Raw genomic sequence first — 6,000 nt, forward strand, 5'->3', positions numbered from 1 at the left:
AAGTTCAAATCCCCCTTTATATAATCAAATTTTTTCAAGCCCCCCCCCCATGACTTTTACAAGCCCTTATGTCAGTAAAGGATATGCGCACAGAAAAAATAAATACATATTGCATCGTTCTACTCATAGATGTTCAACATTACCTGTTATTAGCAGCTTGTCAAGTCATATTACTAAGGCAAGTTCTTAAATTAATTCATTTTTAAACACATCAGTAAACTTTTTGATTTATCAGTCTAAGCCAACTTGAGTTAATCAAATTCAGGTCAGGTCAATTGCTCCTGCTGAAGAGCACACAAAATGACAATCATGAGAGAGGAGGCAAATCGTCAATTCTGGCTAATTGTCATATTGTAAAAACTGACAACAGTGACCTACCAAAAACTTTTTCCAAAAGTTCAAGACATATATGAATTATATGCTACTCAAAATTGTCAATACTGGAAGGTTAAAATATTCCATAAAATTAATGTTTTCATCTCGGAAATATTTGGCGTAATAATGGCAAATTTAGTTAAAATAATTCCATTTAGTCACATATTTTTTCATTTAGTCTTTACTGTTCAAAGTTTTACTTTTGTATTATTTTATGAAGAGAATGTGAAAATTTAGAAAATTAATCTTGTTTAGCTCCCATATATGCATATGTATATATGCAAATGGAAGGTATTCTTATAAGGTGGCAAAATGGCGTCTGTGTGTATGTATGTATGTATGTATGTCTGTTTGTTTATGTTAATAAGATACATTGAGATTAGGATGAAATCTGCAATTTTGTATTGTGGGGGGCAATTTTTGTCATTTTCGGTCAAAAAATTTGTTTCAAGAAATTTACCAGTCTGATTGCTTTGATATTCAGGAAACAGGTTCCTGATATTGACACTGCCCGTAGAGAGTAGCTGTATTAACATTGATAATTTTGACAATAATTTTGTTCAGTTTATACAACTATGTTCTTCTGCTACTCCCTGCAGCATGTTGAGCTGAACTGTCCAGTATTCAGCTTGCAAACACAGCCTGTGTATGTGTACCATGCATTTGTATCACTGACAACTGAATGTTGTCAGTCTGTATGTATGTATGTATGTATGTATGTATGTATGTATGTATGTCTGTTTGTGAGGCGTCCGTCCACTCAAATATCTTGAGAACCGCAGTACTTACTGATTTGATATTTGTTGTGTAGATTAAAAATATGATTATTATCCATTCAGGATTTCTACCTGTAGCATATTTGTAACCTAGTGTGTAAAAATAAGGCAGATAAAATACCAGGTGAGATCAAACTGACATTTTTAGATTTCAATATAATGTAAAATACTTTATTTTCGCTTGAATTTATTTTTGCGTGATTGAAAGAAGTGATAGTTTCGTGGGAATGTATTTTTACATTGATCATATCATAGCTGTCTATGACCACTTGTACCAGTGGACAACCCCTTGCAAGCCCAAGTACATCCTTGTCAATCATGGGATTGCCTTCTCTCTTTTGTTTGTACTGTTCTCGTCAACGTTACAGCTCGTAGACTTCCCTAAAAGTATTCAAAGGTGTAAACTAACGAACATGTTGGGAGGAGTTTGATGCATGGTTTTTTAGTCCCCACGGACACCGTCCGGGGGGACTTATAGGTTTGGTCATGTCCGTGCGTGTGTGCGTCCGTGCGTGCGTGTGTGCGTCGCGTCCGTCCGTTCACGCAGATATCTCAGAGATGCAAGAAGCGATTTCATTCAAACTTGGTACAAGGATTACTTCATATGTCATACAGATGCACCTCAATTTGTTTTGTGATATGATCCAATATGGCTGCCAGGCGGCCATTTTATTACGATTTTTTCATGTACAGAGCCATAACTCAGACATGTTTCAACCGATTTTATTCAAAGTTGGTACAATGACATTGACCAATGTCTTAGATATGCACGTCGATTTGTTTTGTGATACGATCCAATATGGCCGCCAGGCGGCCATTTTATTACGATTTTTTCATGTACAGAGCCATAACTCAGACATGTTTCAACCGATTTTTCAAAGTTGGTACAAGGACATTGACCAATGTCATAGATATGCATGTCATTTTGTTTTGTGATACGATCCAATATGGCCGCCAGGCGGCCATTTTATTACGATTTTTTCATGTACAGAGCCAGATCTCAGACATGTTGCAACCGATTTTATTCAAAGTTGGTACAAGGACATTGACCAATGTCATAGATATGCACGTCATTTGTTTTGTGATACGATCCAATATGGCCGCCAGGCGGCCATTTTATTACGATTTTTTCATGTACAGAGCCATAACTCAGACATGTTTCAACCGATTTTATTCAAAGTTGGTACAAGGACATTGACCAATGTCATAGATATGCATGTCGATTTGTTTTGTGATATGATCCAATATGGCCGCCAGGCGGCCATTTATTACAATATTTTCATATACAGTGCCATAACTCAGACGTGTTTTAACCGATTTTATTCAAAGTTGGTACAAGGACATTGACCTATGTCTTACGTATGTACATCAATTTGTTATGTGATACGATCCAATATGGCGCCATTTTATTACGATATTTTCATGTACAGAGCAATAACTCAGACATGTTTCAACGGATTTTATTCAAAGTTGGTACAAGGAGATTGACTAATGTCATACATATGCATGTCAATTTGTTATGTGATACGATCCAATATGGCTGCCTTGCGGCCATTTTATTACGATTTTTTCCTGTCGAGGGCCATAATACTCTAAGGCATATCTTAACCGATTTTATTCAAAGTTGGTACAAGGACATTAACCTATGTCATACATATGTATGTCAATTTGTTTCTTGATATGATCCAATATGGCTGCATGGCAGCCATTTTGTTACAATTTTTTCGTGTCCTTAGCCTAAACTTGGCATGTCTCAATTAATGAAGAGGACTCTATCCTCTTAGGACATGTAATCAAAGTACCCATTAACAAGTGGGGACTGTGTCATCAACGATGACTTGTTCAAAATATAATGGTTTCTGACATATGGTGTACATTTGTTGTATATGTTGGCAGCGGTCACTAGTTTGTCAGTACAAACATGTCACTCTTTCTGATTGAAACAGGCTTATCCTCCCCATACCCCTGGTTTGCGCGCATTTTGCCATTGAAAAATGTCTTGCGTATTTTTCCATGTTGAGTTTGTAGATTTAATGATGGTTTTGTGTATTTTACATTTAAGTTAAAGACAACAAATCAACTAGTTATGCACTAACTTGATCTATGCTCTGGCTTGTAAGAGGAGATTGAACTACTTGAGGTGCTCCTGATGAAAGTAAAGGTTCTTGTGGCCCTACAGATGGCTGTTCTATCACATCTTCAGCCTGTTTGGGAAATGAAAAAAAGTCTACACAATTTATCATAAATCTGGCCACTATGCTCAAGGTCCAATAAATTGACAAACTGATCATCAAAGTGCTCAATCACTTAGTTTGTAAGAAGCAACAAAGTGAGTGTCAAACTGAGCATCATTGAATTGAGCGTGCAAACAATAGGATGAGATCCATGTGAGTGGCAGTCAATGTTCAAATTATAATTTCCACATTCAGTTTGCCACTTTGCTGGTTTGTTTTTGCTTTTTACACCACATGTGTCCTCTGTAGCTATCATCAGACAAATGTCTCTACTTATGGTTCATTTGAATGTTTCCGTTGCTCTGCTTCTGTTATTCCGCTCATGGTTCTGTGTGTTGTTTTTTCCGTCGTGCATGTTTCCACGTACTGTTCTGGATGAGTCAGTTCCTGGAAGATAGGCATGATAGTCGGAAAGGAGGTATCTATTTTCATGGTGACATTTGTCTTTGTCCAGTGGCTTCAATTCATGCTGAATGTTACAAACATCCAAGAGTTATGGATACACTGGGCTTCACAAATCTTCTTTTTCAGAAGCTCAGGCAGTTCTTGTTTCACAATATTGCTTGGTAGCCAAATGTCATAGCCCCGTCACAGCTAACTGCATGATGCAAAAAAACATGCTTTCAGCTGGTGGTGTGATGTGATCTTCCATGCTGTTCTATCCTGTCTGATGTCATCCAGTGAAATCTTTGCTTCAGCCTTTTCCCCCTTTCTTTGCTGCAATTTTTGGACACCGTGGTGCGAAGCACCAAAGGTGTCCTTTGTCGCCACAATGTCTGTGTGTGTGTCCGTCTGTCCGTCCGTCCGTCTGTCCGTCCGTCCGTAGACAGATTTTGTTCCACTCATAACTTAAGAACCCTTAGGTCCAATGTCATGCAATTTGGTATTTGGTATTATCATGATGAGACTTAGATCTGATTAGATTTTGGTGGGTGTGGCTTATTAATTAATTGCTCATTTGCATATTTTATGACTTTTTTGCCATAGGGCTATATCTCAAGAAATATTGAACCAAATTTGATGTGACTGTACACATACTTAATTACCCTATAGCATAACTATGGTAAAAGTTTAGTAAGTTTGGTTAATTAATTATTTTTTTTCAATAAAATAAAAAATGTGTTCAGTGGGTTTTCTCATAGGAGTGTACGTTAGCAGTAAGGGGTTCGTAAAGTTGTGTTTGCGGCGCCATCTAGTGGTCAGAACCAGTAAGGCCTTACGATGCTGAAGTTAGACTCGGTTTCGGATTCGGTTTCGGATTCGGTTTCGGATTCGAGTGACTGAAAGAAATTTTATATTTTCAGCCGATTAAGTTATACTGTGGAATACTTTATTTTCACTTGGAATTTATTTTCGTTACTTTCGCTGGACTTTTTTTCAGCTATAATAAAATCCAATCAGACTAGACGAAGTGAAAATAAGACACAAGCAATCTGTTTTCAGCTAAAATAAATTCCAGTGAAAATAAAATAGTCTGCAGTACTTTCGTATGTCAAAAGCAAGTTTTTACTGGAATAACTGCTGCCATATGTTGTGCATATTTTAAAGTATAAATTGCGTGCGTATGTTCACAATTAAAATAGTCAAAAAATAGAAATTACAGAAAACTTCAAAGCACTTTAATTTGAAATTGAAAGGAAGAGTCGAGCAAGGAAAATGACATTTACAAAAATATTTATATTTATATGTCACAATGTGTGTCACATGGTATGATGCTAATGTGCTGTAATACTTTGATGTTTTGATTGATGTTGTTCTCCATAGATTTCATTTTGAATGTACCATACTAAACTCCCGGACTAAACTATCAGATTGCATTGAATGCATTTCATTGTATTGTGCGAAGTACTGTTAGCTTGAATAGTCCAAACTGCATAATGCCCATAATTGCTCAAAAGTTGTAACTTTGACTAATTTTTCAGCAGTTTTGTCTGGTGTATTCATGCACTATAGTTTCTTACTCTACTGCCTAAAGTGTTTTGTTTTTTAAACTGTATAAATTATGATTATGTGTGAAACATTTATGTCATGAAATACATGCTACTGAGTAGGGTGATCTAGTTAAAATATCTCCTTGTGTATCAGTAGCTATCATATCCTTCGAAAAAATAATAACATAAGCTGGAAATAAAACTATTCTCTGTTATTCGAATCCGAAACCGAATTCGAAATCGAAAACGAATCCGAAACTGAGTCCAACTTCAGCAGCACATCGTTAAGGCCTTTCAACCTGGCTCTCACATGTGTCATGCATCGAGCAGCCATACTTTCTGTATGTAGCTACGAGATTCAGTTCCTGCTACGTCTATCTACAGTCACACCAGTGGAGCCAGTAAGACATTTGGTAAGAGGTTTATTTTTGTATCCGTATTTAGAGCATGTGTTAACTTTGCGTGTACCGATAATATCTGTGAGTGAATGAGAGGTGAGAAGCTGTGTGGGGAAAGAAACGGCCTCGAAGGTTATCCGAAGCACGTCACTGATAAGTCGTGTCAAAACGTGTGGCAACATCTCACCACACATCGAGTATACAGTATGGGCCCTAATTATGGTCTAGTTTAAAAAGAGTATCTAAATTTACGAGGGATCGACTGTAATCGTGTTTTCAATATTCA

Source organism: Ptychodera flava (genome assembly GCF_041260155.1).
Source record: "Ptychodera flava strain L36383 chromosome 3 unlocalized genomic scaffold, AS_Pfla_20210202 Scaffold_27__1_contigs__length_13241970_pilon, whole genome shotgun sequence".
NCBI classification, from domain to species: Eukaryota; Metazoa; Hemichordata; class Enteropneusta; family Ptychoderidae; genus Ptychodera; species Ptychodera flava.